The sequence below is a fragment of the Microcebus murinus genome, chromosome 7 (genome assembly GCF_040939455.1).
Source record: "Microcebus murinus isolate Inina chromosome 7, M.murinus_Inina_mat1.0, whole genome shotgun sequence".
Lineage (NCBI taxonomy): Eukaryota > Metazoa > Chordata > Mammalia > Primates > Cheirogaleidae > Microcebus > Microcebus murinus.
In genome coordinates, this window is record NC_134110.1 from 65,869,449 (window position 1) to 65,883,807 (window position 14,359).

The window sequence follows — 14,359 nt, forward strand, 5'->3', positions numbered from 1 at the left end:
TTTCACATTGAAGTTTACTTTGGTCTTCTTTATTCACTTCAGTGTGAAATTAGGCAATGCCTGTTGATTGTCAGTAAAATGAGTACAGTAGAGTGACTAAATAGCAAATAGTCCAACTGTCAGAGGATTTCTGAAACAAGACCAGGAAAAACAGCAATATGGAAAGAAATGCCATTCAGGGACTTTGATTCTCTATCTGTCTCTTTCCGGTGTCCCATATTTCAGGCCAATCCTACTCCATCCCCTTCCTAATCACACCCCTGTCCCCCTCCAAGCAACATGAAAAGCAAAGAACAACTCTTCTGATGAACAACTTTTATTCTGAATTATTATATATTTTTTAAACTTTTTGCCCAGTTAGTCATATGTCTGAAAATGCATAGAGTATCCTCTTAAGCAAGAGTGTGACTCAAACTCTCACTACATACTTGCGAAAGAACTTTGGCATGCCCCATCTCTGAGGAGGCTGGTGGGGTTGAGACGGGACCGAATAGTGGCAGAATGCCTTCATGAACATGGAGGTCACGCCTGACATCAAGGCTGGGTGGATCTGAAGGGTGGGGTAGCCCACTGTGCACCACCTAAAGTGGGAGGGGCTGAAATGCTGGGGAAAAATTGAACAGACACTGAAGGAGTCAATCCATGGCTCCTGCCAAGTGTCTCCTCCTCTTCTTCTACAGTAAATTTGGAATCCACCCTTATCTCTTTTACCTCACGCCCCGCCAACTCTTTTCTGGAGTCAGTATTTGTTCTCTGCGTGCAACCATATTTTATTCCATCTCCCAGATTTAAGCCAGTGTCTTGGTCATAAATCTGGCCACTTCCATCACACTACAAACCTTCCAGCTTGTACAGCCCTTATAATCCTGCAATGATACCGGTTGCTTTCCTGAATGTTTCATGAAGCTTCTTTGTAAGGCTTTCTCTTGCATTTTCAAACCTGGATACCTTACCTATTCTTTCCACATTGCTCATCAGAATTATCAATCCCAAATAAATAGATCATCTGTAGGTTTACTGTGAAATAATAGGTTAGATCCTTAAAAAAGACTAAAAATTATTATATGATGTAAAAGCAGTTGAGTTGATAGCACTGGCACCAAAAATCAATGTAATAGTTGTCACTATAGAATGACTGAAGGTGAACTAAGAGATACTTCTCAGTAGCTGTTAAAATGGTATTCTTTTTTTTTTTTCTGAGTACTTTCAAAAATTACTTTTGCTGCTTAATGGTTCATAAGAAATACATGATCACTGCAGAAAAATTAGAATACATAGATAAAAGAATTTTAAAATATTACCCATAGTCCTATTACTGGACCATTGATGTTTTTGGCATATATTCTTCAGGACTTAATAGTATAATAATATTGAATATACTAATGTATGTGTATAGAATATACTTTTATACACAAAGAGATGTGAGTAAGTATCCTAAGTATGCCAGAGCTCAGATTCAGGTACACTTGCTACATGCTATATCCGGTGTCACTGCCTACTCTTCCCAAATATCTATTTGCTTCCACATGATTCACAGAGACACTGAGAAGCCTTATAAGAAATGAATTCAAAATATGTTCAGATTAGAGGTTCACACATACATATGATAGTTATGACTGGAAAACTCAGTATGTGTGTTTGGGATAGCGTTTACCCCAGTATCAAAGAGGATCTATGGGGTTCCTGAGAAAAAAATGCATCTTAAGAGTCAAGTTCATTGGTCCAAACTCAGAAACGGGGACTTCAGGAGAAAGTCATGATTCTGGATTCAGCACAGAGCTATGATGTCAGCCCCCACCCACCCCACTGCCAAGGCCCCTCCTCCTAGGGTTGTGCACTCTGGGGACAAAGACACCGAGCAAGCAAAAGAGTGAGATGAAAATCTAGGATTCAAACAACCCTGTGTTAGGGCTCCGTTACCTGACCATAAGAAGAGAATTGAGGAGGTGGTAGAAGTCAGCCTTACTGGTCATTGTCCTTAACGGAAACTCCATAGACTGTTGACATGCCCCTCCCCATACAAATATCACGTTGTACTCTGTAATCTGCTTTTTAAAATCTAACTTATATAAATTTGACCACAATTTATGTATAAATGGTGGTTTAGTAAACTCCCTTGTAGTAAAATCTTTGGGCATATGCTAAATAATTTCATCAGGATGAGTTCCTAGAAGTGGGTTTGTGGGTCTTATGGTGTGCACATGTTTAAGACCTATGACATGTACCATATGTATGTTTGTTATGTGTCCTCTAGAGAGACTGAACCCACTTACTCCTACCAGCACTGAAAGAAAGTGACAGATAAAATTGTTATCCTTTTAATTCCTTTACCTGCTAGCTGACATCCCGGATAGCGCATCCCTTGCCTTTCTAAAGCCACCACCCACTGTAAATAATGGGGAGCTATTAAACCAAGTGGACCCATCTGTGGTTTGCAGCCCTAGTCCCACCTTAGACCAGGATAGCAGGCACCACCCCATGCGTAAATCATGAATCTTGGCTGATCTTTTTCTTCTTCACTCTGCAAGCTCGTATCTAACTTGGCTATTCCCTGGCATTTTTTTTTTTTTGAGTACTATATTTTCCTCCTGCTTAGTATCATGTTGTTGGAATAATTTTCTTCCCTGATATATTATTTTACTTCTTCCCAGATCTACTCTTATTTGGTATTTCCATACAACTTTTCCAACCTCCCTGAGCATGTTGACTTACGCAGTATGAATTCACTCACATTTGAGCCACTTTAAATTAATGTGCCAAATAAAAACCTGTGAGACACTGCCATTACCAACTGTGCCCCAATACTGAGTCTGTTTCTTGCTTGCTTTCTGTTTCTTTCTGTGAACTCATTTTTGGTTTCATCAATATTCTCTATTCCTGTTGTCCCTGTCCTATTCAATTTTAGAAATGCATTTTTAAGATACTCAATTGTTTAAAAGGGAGCCAAAGAAACATAAAATGGGCTGAGGAATACATTATGAATGTAAACTTTTTTTCCCACTTGGCAAAGGTTGTAAAAAAAAAAAAACAATGGTATTTACATGGAAACAAAATAAATTTGCACTCTTATACACTAGTGGGTATAAATCGATACAGTGTTTCTGGAAGGTAAATTGGAAATTCATATATCAAAAGCCTTAAAAAGCATTTTGTGCATGCAATTCTATCTCTATGAATTTATCTGGAGAAAATAACTGAACAAGTATACAAAGATTAATGTAAAAGTGTGCTTATTGCAGCATTATTTATAAGTAAAAATTGAAACAGATGATTCAATAATAGGGAATTGTTTAAATAAAATGGGGTTCTATGTGCATATGGAAATATATGCAGCTATTGAAAATGACGACTTAAATTTATGTTTACAGTAATGGAAGAACGTTGATGATATAATGTTAAATAAAAAACGGCAGGTTGCAGAATAATTGGTGTAGTATGATCCCATCTTGGTAATAAAGGCATTTGCATTTATGTAACCAGAGTAGAAAAGCTGGATCCCATTTCTATTGGCATGCATGCTTAGCATGGGAGAAAAGGACACCACAGAGAAGTGTTAGGGACACTTGTGCCCAGGGGAGGAAAAGGAGAAACAGGAGAGAAGGCTTGGCCAGACTTTGTAGAAGCATGATCTCCATAGAGAGGAGGGCATTCCCCCAGTGCCAGCCCAAGGCAGCACATGGTTCTGGAGCCCTGAGCTTGCTGGGAGTGGAGGCGCCAGTTCACACCTGGGGAGAGACAGCTCTGGAAGCACCGGGAGAGAGCGTCAGGCAGGGCAAACTTGGCCACAGTGACAGCAGGCAGCTTGGTGCGCAAATGTAAGAGACCTCTGAAGAAAACGGCATAATGGTGTATTCTCCTTTTCTGTCTGTGAAAGCAAGTCTTATGATCATAACAAAGTCAAGAGAAGGGAAAACACACTCCACCTCTTCAGTGGCGGCCGTGCAGGTAAACCCATATGGCAAAGGGCATGAACTTAGGGGAGGTTAAAGAATGGAGATCATTCTTGCAATCCACCAAACCTGCATTTTCTCATATCTTGAACAATAATCACATAATATTTGTGTATTTATGCTTATATAAACAGATGATGTCGTAGATGGTTACACTAATGGTCCCCAAAGAACCATGTCTGTCTAGAAGGTAACTTGGAAATGTATACATTTCCACAGTGTTCATGACCTGTGTTAATTTTCTAGGGCTTTTGTAACAAAGTACCGCAAACTGGGTGGCTTCAGACAAAATTGTGTACTCTCACAGTTCTGGAGGGCAGAAGTCAGAAATCAAGGTGTTGGCAGAACCATCTTCCCCAGAAGGCTCTAGGGCAGGACCCTTTCTTGCCTCTTCCAGCCTCTGATAGTTCCAGGTGCTCCTTGGTTCATGGCAGCAAAACTGCAGCCTCTGCCTCCACCTTCACCTGCTCCTCTCCCCTCTGTGTCTCTGAGTCTCTCCCTGGTCTTATAAGGACACTAGTCATGTGGTTTAGGGGCCCGCTTGACTCCAGTATAGTGTCATGTTAACTTGATTATTTCTGCAAAGGCCCTGCTGCTAAATAAGACTGGGTACTGAGTACTGGGTACTGAGTACTGGGTACTGGGTACCGAGGTACTGGGTACTGGGTTAGGACTTCAGCTTCTCTTTGAGAGGGACACAGTTCAGCCCCTAACAGTGCCCAGTGTTGTCCACTCATCGTGTACGGGCCGCGTGACTTGCTTTGGCCACCAAGAGAGCGGTAAACTCAGCACGGAGAAGGCTTGCCCCCTTGGAGGGCCGCCCCACGCGTGAGGAAGCCTGCTGCAGCTTCTCTGGGGATGAAAGGACGACAGCCCAGCGAGGCCCAGCCACTGCCGGTGTCCCAGCTGCGCCCAATGCCCAGCCCACCCTCCAGCTGAACCTGCGCCCATGAGGGAACCCAGGTGAAGCCACAGAACTGCCCAGGCACGTCACAAAATTGTAAGAAATCATAAATTATTGTTTCATAGGAGCCTCTGCATTTTGGGGCGGCAGCAATAAAAAGAAAAAACCTGATACAAATAGTTGTTGGTTTTTCTTAAGTCTAAGCCCCAATCAGAGTTGATGTATCCCAGCCCACCAGTTCAAAAGTCACCAGTTTTATTGCAACTGAAAAAAAAAGAGAGAAGAACTTTAGAGATAACCCAGACTGACTTCTTCATCTCACAGATGAGAAAATTGAGACCGGGGAGCTGCAACCATGCCCCTGCAGAGGCAGGCATGGGCCTGCTGACACGGGTTCTGTGCTCTCCCGATATTACCAGGAGGTCACACGCTCTAATCTGAAACTACTGCTCCGAGGGTGGGGCTGGCTCATGGTCACACAGCTATTTAGTGTCAATATCAGGGCTAGCAATCAGATTTCCTAACTCCTCATCTAGAATTCTCTTCCTTTTGGGGGATGGTGGGTATACTGTGTGTGTCTTTTACTCACACATTTAGCTGAGTATTGTCCTGTGAAGCGTTATCTTCGTCCCAGAGTGGGCTTCAGGGGGAAAAAGATACCATGCCTTATCTTCCCTAGCTCTGAAACCTCTTTCTTTTCCTTTTTCACTCTCCCTTCCTAAATCCCCCAGCCCTGGAAATATGAGTAAGAATTCCTACCCCTCCCCATCAGCCACCACTTCATGCAGGATGGATTAATGAGGTTATGTCTCCAAAGAACTTTGAGTTCCTTGGAAGAAAGGCATCAACATGCAAAGTGGTGGTTGTTATTGCGATTACTTCACTGAGTAGGGTTTCACAGCTGTCCTGATGGAAAAGGGGCCAACAAAACAGAATGCCAGTTTCCCCCAGCAGAGGAGCAGCTGGGATGGATTATAAATGAGACCTGTGTGCCCGGTTCTCTTTTTCGTCAAAGCCCATCAGCCTTTCTCAATGCCCAGCTCTCCCCTTGACAGCCCAGCAGGCTCCCTGAGCCAGGCAGGTGTGGGCAAAGGCACCGTCTGAGCTCCACGTGCGTAAACCTGCTTGGCAGGGGCTGCAAAACCCTATATTCTGAAATGGGGCCAACCCATTACCAGTGCTCAGTAATGCAGTGGATTTCTCCAGTGGTGATTCGGGGTAAGTAAACATTCTCATTGCTCAAACTTCCCTCCACTTTACAGGGCAGGAGGGACGGGGGAGGGAGAGGGAAGAGGGTGTGCAGACTCAGACAAGTGTCACTTTGCCAGGACCAGAGCACCTCTACTCACACTTCTGGCCTTTTTGCTCCTTCCTTCCTCTTTCTCTCCTTCCCTTCCTTCCTTCCTTCCTTCCTTACTGCCTGCCTGCCTTCCTTCCTTCCTTCCTTCCTTCCTTCCTTCCTTCCTTCCTTCCTTCCTTCCTTCCTTCTTTCCTTCCTTTTCTTTCCACGTAACACATATTTACTGAATATCATGTCAGGCACCATGTTATGTCCTGGAGAAATAATGAAAACAGGCTGCAGTCCTTGCCTTTTCAGGAGTGGTGATGGTGTTGGAGAGAGACAGACGAATGGACAGAACATCACATTCCACAACACACTCCAAAAACCACATTGCTACGGCCAGACTAAGTATATGGTACATGCAGTCCCTAAGTACAGGGACATGCAGAAGAGCCACTCACCCTGGTTGTACAGGGATTTTGGAAGGCCCCTGCAGGACTGATGGGGGATGGTCAGTTCACTGGTTCTGTGATAGTATAAAAATTGTCAATGTTTTACATGTGCATAGAAAAAAAACCAGATTCTGAGCATTATAATAGTATTAATCATACTGTAATCATAATATTGTTCTTTCATTTATTGAATACTTTCTATGCACCAAGTGCTACTGAAAGCTTTAAATACATTGCCTTATTTAATCCTCATAACTATTTCGTAAAACAGGTTCCATTACTGTGTTTATTTTACTGAAGATGAACCTGAGGCCCAGAAAGATTAAGCAACTTGCTCGAAGTCACAAAATTCGTGAGTATGAGCATCAAGTTTGCTCCCACAGGGCCTCACGCCTGAGGCCACACCTGCAACCGGACGCAGCAGCCCCTTCGTACAGAGACCTCCCACCTCCACACGCAGGTTAGGTCTGTCTTGATCTGACTTTAAAAAAACAAAAAGGTCCATAATAGCAAGGCATAATACTCATACTGGGTTCTCAATAAATACTTCCTAACTAAAAAAAAATTTTTCCTGAAGCCCAGGTAATGTAGATTTTCTAGTGCATTAGGAAGGATGGGTATGTAAAATGATTTTCCTCTGATTCAGCAACCCATGCATGAAATAGCATTTTTGTTTTTGATTTTTAGAATCAAATCTTCCTGTATTTACTTTTCCCAGGTTTACTGAGGTATAATTGACAAACAAAATTGTATATATTTAAAGTGTACAATGTGACATTTTGATATACATAGACATTGTGAAATGATTACTACAATCAAGCTGTTAACATATCCATCACATAACACAGTTACCTGTGTGTGTGTGTGTGTGTGTGTGTGTGTGTGTGTGTGAAGGAAATAGAATTTTTAATCAACACAAAATTGAATGTACAAATAGATTGGCAAACAAATTGGAAAGTAAGTTAGGAAGAGAGTTAACTATGGACTTAGGGGCAGCTTAGTCAATTTTAGTTATAACTTGTCTTTAACTTGTCAAACTTTTTCTAATCCCTTTGTCCTGTCTATTTAACTGGACTGTAATCCTCTGGAGATCAGAGACTTGTCTGTCGTCCTTTTCTGTCCTCGACAGCACCCGATCCCAACCTCTCCTTTGTGCTCCAAGGGTGATCTTGCTGCGTCTGCATTAGGGGAATTTATCACAGCATCCTTCAATGGGTGAGTTAGTTGTGTGCAAATTTCATATGAACTTTTGAGGACATTTATTCAGGCACATAATAGATTCCCAGTAAATGCCTTTTAATTTGAAACCAGGGGACACCTGATAAAAACTCAAAGCTGGTGGATAAACCAACCCAAGTCAAATCTTTCAACGAGCTCATGCACTTTCTTCAACAACTTGTGCTCTTACAACCCTTCCGTCCTCCACGGCCTTTCCTTCACTCCCACCTCTGTGCAGCGTTCCTCACCTGCATGTCGAAACCAGGTTTTTACTCTCCTGACTGTGATGCTCAGTTATACATTTCCTTTGGGGGAATCACCCAATTTGAGAATGTTTTTTTCCTTAATATGATGATCACCTCAAATACCAATAAAAATATTTTGCTTTGTTTTTAGATTTTTTGCATGTGCATGTTCATTTTTATTAATGTCAGGTGTTCTGTTTAATGTATCCTAATAATCTGGCTTGCATAGCATCCTTAGTGCTTCCTACTCAAAGAAAATTTCTTTGCTGATACAGACAACAAAGATGACATATTTAATCAAAAAAGTAAATGGTTAATGCTCCCTTGCTTCTAGCATAGAGTTGGGCTCAGCATTTTAATATATTACCTCACTGGAACTTGACAACACCCCTCTGAGGTAGACACTATTATCATGTCCATACTAAAGATGAGAAATTGGGACTTGGAGGTTCTAAGTGATTTGCAAATGAATTGCTGGGATTCAAGTAGATCTGATTCCCTGGTACTCTTAAAGACTAGACACTTCTGCCTTTTCTTATTATATTTACCTAGAATCACTGATTTCTCCTTGAGTTGATCTCATTTGCCTTCCACCTACAGAGGTGGAAACTGACAGACCCGGGTAGGTGTTATGCCTACAACCCCAGGCTGTTGGGTGTTGACTGTGGTTTGTGGGTGACACCCCACCATTCCTGCGCGTTTTGGATAATGAGGCTAAAAAGGGGAGGGATCGAGTTGTTCCGCTTGCTTTGTGCAGACACAGGTCACGTCTGAGTGACGGAAGTAAACAGACACTTAAGTATGTCTGGGCTCTGTAGAAATTAGCTGTGAAAACAGCTTCTGCCTTTCTCAGTTCCCCAGGACAGTGACAGAGAAAGTGAGTTGGGGGAACGCCACAGAGCGCCACGTCTTTCTGTGGTTACTTTATATTGTAACTCAGGCATATGTAACCAAATTGTCATTTCCTGGACCTTTCTTCCATGTGTGGCATTTCCTCTGAAGCAAGTTGAGCTGGAAGGGGACAGGGACTTGGCAGGCTGCCTGTGGGCTAATCAGCCCCACAGAAATAAAGAAATACAGAGCTCGGACTTGGCATCTGGTTGGAGTCTATCCATTATACACTAAAACTATTGCAGAGGAATCTTCCCTTTTTCAGTTTTTCTTCCCTTTGTTTACCTAATGCCACATAGGGACCCGGCAGAATATTTGGTGTCTCTCTGATCTCTGCACTGTGCGCAGGTAGAATGTGGCAGTGGATGTGGGACAGGCTATAGGGTGGCACTTGAGGACATCCAAGCCACCACTCCCAGGACACCTCCCCTTCTTACGCCAATTCAGGCTCAACATTATTTTGAGGCTTTGAAGAGTTAATCCACATAACTGCTGAGAACACTGCCTAACATAAACAAGTGCTCAGTAATGATTAGCCATTTCTCTCCCTTATCTAGTCCTCGCCCCTGCCTTCTCATGTTAGATCTGTAAACACAGGAACTCCGAGAGTTACTGCATTTATCGTGTTCTGTTGTTGGGGATGGAATAGGCAGTGACAGAGGACCTACTATGTGCAGGCACTAGCAGCTTATGAGGATCAAGCAGATTTAAAGTGAAAAGCAAAATTGGTAAAGAACATTAAAGTTACAATGATTCAGATAGATAGTGAAATGTTTGGGGACATTTCCACAGCACTGAAAACTGGGTTTCACTCCAGGGAGATGGTTTTATTGAAGTTTCTGGGGACAGGGGATATAGAAGTAGTGTTGTAACAAAAGGAGCTGATGCCGTCGTTAGATGTTTCCCAATTATGAGGCCTGACTGTCCACAACAGGCATACCAGCTTTCCCTTCTCACTGGCCCTTTGCACGTGGCTTCCCTTTGAAGTGCTTCTTGGTGATTGGCTTTATGAGCTGATGGTTTCCTATGAGGTATGATTCGAAAAGAACCAGGGAAGCTTCCACCCAGAAATGGCCTGTCTTCCCAGTGGCTGGTGTGTTCATACAGAGCTAGGCTCTACCTTTTTCTGCTCCACCAGCTCCTTCTGTTCTTATTGCAACTGCCTGTGGCTCCCTGAACACTTCATGCTGGTGATCACCCTCAGGCCTGTGCTCTGGCTCTTCCTTCTGCTTGCAAACCTTTACTTGCTTATAAGAAAACAAACAGAAAAAGAATAAACTGTGAATATTCGAAGGTGCAATTAAGTCACTGCCTTCTTCGTCACGTGGTCATCCTGAGCACTTCCCCTTCAACCCAGGACAACTTGACCAAGGCTTTGCTGGTGCTCGCTGCAGCTGGGTTAATGAACCCCACATAGAGTCCACTGGCAGAGGGTAATGAGAACACCTGCAACCTGGCATTATGCTCGCCATTGAAATGTCTATGTTCCTTATGGACTAGAACTCTCTTGAGTACAAAAACATATCCTAATCATCTCAGCTTCCTCAGACGCTAGCAAAGTTTCTGGCATTTAATAGATAATCAATAAGCATGTGTTGAAAAGATCAATGAATGAATGAATGAGGCTAAAATAACTCTTGATCTTCAGAAAGCCAGGAAGAGGAAACTGAAATCAATTATTTTTACCACTTTGAGCAGCTTTGGGTAAATGGTCCTGGAAGAAAGGCTAAAATTCTTAGCTAAAATATTTTCTGGCAAATTTATTTTACCTCATTTTCTTTATTTCTGTGCCACACAGCACTTGGACCAGTATTACATGGTAGGTGCTTAAGACATGTTTGATGAATAGATGGAAGATCAAAGAGATTTTATTTTCAGCCACAGGATCTTGGTGGTGTCCTGGGGTGGGGGTAAAGTGGCCCCTTAGTCTAGAGCCAGGATGGAGAGTGACAAACACTTTCTAGAGAATGGAATGGGAGCTGCTATCCTGAAAACCCCAACAACAATCATACACATTAGCCATTCTGAGGCACAACCCAAGGAGGGCATCTCTTCCCTCACTCTTTCTCTAAACATATATAACAACATAATAGTTTGAATGATATTAATATTATTTATCTTTTCATTTTATGTATTCATGATCAGCTTCCTAATCAATACAAAGTCATATTATTGCAAAGTAATAAAAACATAAAGGAAAATTATTATTGGGGTCTTGACATTCAATATGGGATTTTGCAGTATGGCAATGGTCTTGAAAGCAAGCATTATTGAGTGAGAATTTTCTAAATTCCTCTTGTGCCAATTTGACATGTCAAGACTATGTTGGTGGAACACATTATACAGTTTCATGTAAGGGAGAGATGAAGGGGACATAAAAGAAGAGTTTGCACCTTCCAGAGCTGAGGGATTATGGAGCAGGCCAAGTGGAGCAAAGAGCAGAAAGAGGTGAGGAAGAAAATGGGGCAGCTGAATATCTCCTCTCTGGATCTTTGAGGTTCCAAGAGGTGAGAAGGGGGAAACAGACAAGTTGGGACCAGAATGAGACCACACGGATTCTTGACCCACCCCTTGTTTGGGGTGGAGACAACAGGCCTTAAAAGTATTCAGGGGCCTTCTGTAATTCAGAATGTGGAGTGGGCTGTTAGGTTGAGAAAGGGAGAGGTTTGTAGGCTCATGCACCCGAGTTTCCCCCTTGTTCTCCTGCAGCATGGGTGACAATTTGAAAAGCCACAGACCTGCCACAGGCTGCTGGGGTGGAGGCTGAGATGACCTGCAGCCTCAGGACCAGGGTTGCAGGTATGGCAGAGACTCACAGGGGTCTTCACCAGCAAGGGTGAGGTGGGGCGTGGGGCACGTCTTCAGGGCGGGGCCCCCACACTCTGAGCAAGCCGAGCAGAAATAGACCACAAGTACATCAGCCGCAGATGTCAGCTGCAGGCGCCAGCTGTGGATGCCAGCCATAGGGTGGTGCCAAGCATTCCTCAGCAGACACCAGGCACCTCAGGCCCAAGCACAAGTGCAAGCCCAGGGGCGCCCTTCCCCCAGCACCATGGGCATGGGACCTGGAGAGAGGAGCAAGAAAGGACTCTGAAGAGCTGAGAGGGAAAACTAGTTAATATAAGGATTCTGCATAAATGATTAGGCCAAACCAACGCTAAACTAAATCAGACTAAATATAGTTTTTTTTTCTTGTACCCAAACAGATAGATGGTCTCATTAAAAAAAAAAAAAACTAGATCAAGTAGCTAATTTTCTTTGAATACCTGAATATTATGTGGGTAATTTTGGGACTGTGCTACTCACAGGCAGTTTTGAGCCCTGTTGGCTTAGTCATGGGGCTCAGGAAGGACATGGTTTGCAGGGTAAAGCTAGAAGCAATTCTATTCAACATCACACCAGGAAGGTTCCAGGGCTTGGGATACTACATCTGTCCTGTCTCCATCTCTTCCATTCTCGCCTCTGAGCCTTCTCTTTCCCTCCATCCTCTCTTCTTTCATCTCTTGACTCTTTTCTCTTCCTCTCTGAAGGAGTGAATACACGCAGATGGGCAGCTGTGTCAGAATGCTTCCTTTGTGAGCTTTTCCAATGTTCAGAAGGAGACGTCAAGCTGAACTACATAAGCCACCCAGGAAGCACCTCTCTGAAAGAGTTATAGGTGTCCCCAAAGCGCCTTACAATGAAATTAGTAATCGAGCATATATTTCCACTTCAGAGCCAAGAGAGAAATACGAAAGGGAGAGACAAAAGCTCTTCAGAGGACTTCGCATTTAGCTGATGAATATGTTAGTGAATTGAAGAAACCCTCAAAAAGTTTAGCAAGTGGAACATTCCTGATGTAGTACGTTAACTTGAGTAACCTAATATAATAACCATAAGGAAAAAACAAGTCATGCTCCCCTGAGACGACCTATAGTCATAGAAAGAAGATGTGGAACTTTAAGTAAATAACTAATTGGAATGATCCAAAGCGCTGTTTTGACTAATAGTGGGGTCTCTATTTGGAAATGTGAACTGTCCTTGCTTTGAGGTTTTTCACACACAAAATAATCCTGCTGCAGTGAAATTTTGGAGTGTTTAGCAAGTGACACAGTCTTGGAAAATAGGGGGGAAGATTAAAACCAAGCAATTTCAGATCCCATCTGCAGGACAAAGACAAGCAGGTAATAGTAATAAAACGTCCATGCTCTGCTCCCTCTTTGGCCTCTTTTAGTTTGTGTGAACTTTTAACCTAAGAAGGTTAGGTTTAAAATCAAATTCGGTTTGAAGCAATTTTGAGCCACACAAGTGGGCAAGGATGGAGGGTTTTGTATTAAAATGACCTCTTCCCTTAGGGATGACTTCTTGGGTGTCATAATCCTTTGGTCCATGGCAGGAAGGAGTAGCATTAACTGAGCCCCTAGTACATGCCAGGCATGACATTAATTATCCTTCTACATGACTTAGTCCATTTAATCCTCACCACGACTCTAAGACTTGAAGAGTTATCTCCATTTTAAAGATAAGGGATCATTTGGTCCAGCCCCTGGGTGAATTCCTGAATTACCAGGATGGATGTTTGTCCTTTCTTCTCCCAAAGCCTCTGGGAAGAGAAGCCTCCCAACCTCCCTTTCTGATATTTTGAACATAAATTCTGATTTGCGAGCCAAGTCTTCCTTATACCACTGATTCCTTAGTGATTCAACCACCACACAACACCACCTGTGTTTTCCTGACCCTGGCTCCCTGGATAAGACAGCATCAGAAGGAGGAAGGTCAAAGGACAGGAGAGACAAGGCATAGATTTCAGGTCACTGAGCCTTGTTCTTTAACTATGAAATGCAAACTACACCCTTACCATTGCAAAATATATGCCCTTTCTTTTAAAAAGTAAATTATTATATAGTATCTGATAAAGAGAGTGGAATTCCTCTGACATCCACCCTCAGTGTATTGCCACTACCTGTTGGTCTTTAACAAAGAACTACCCAGGGAAGGAGTGTGGTTATATCCTTGGGCTCAGCTGCTACAAGTTAAAAACAGGACTTTAGTCAGTTAGAAATACTGAAAAGAGGACGTTAGTTTTGGAGCCAGACAGACCTGGACTTGACTCTCAGCTCTGACCTTGGGCGAGTTCTCTGAATTTCAGTTTCCTAGATGTCAAACGTCACAATAACACTAATTCATAAGGCTATGGACAGGCAGAAAGGTCAAGCATAAGCTCTCAGCATGATACGTGGCACAAAGTAGGCATTCGATAATTGCATCCAGTTCATTATCCCAGATGTTCCAGATATTAGGATCCTTCTGCCTGCGGCATAAAATAACCAGCTGCTGAGACAATTCCCCAACCTCCTCATTATTATTTTGTTTTCACTGAACTAATGGCTGGACTTCAGGCGTATAATTTATAGAACAAGCTCTTGATAAAATTTGTT

The 14,359-nt window shown here is 42.8% G+C and overlaps 1 long non-coding RNA gene across 1 annotated transcript in view; it reads left to right on the plus strand.

The window, feature by feature from the left end:
- Nucleotides 1-5,868: 5,868 nt before the first annotated feature.
- Nucleotides 5,869-14,359, plus strand: part of LOC105875682 (uncharacterized) — a 40,147-nt gene continuing 31,656 nt past the window's right edge. Inside the window, exons 1-2 of the long non-coding RNA XR_001156095.2 lie at nucleotides 5,869-6,072; nucleotides 6,860-6,940. This is a non-coding gene — a long non-coding RNA (uncharacterized LOC105875682). The remainder of the gene's footprint in view (nucleotides 6,073-6,859; nucleotides 6,941-14,359) is intronic.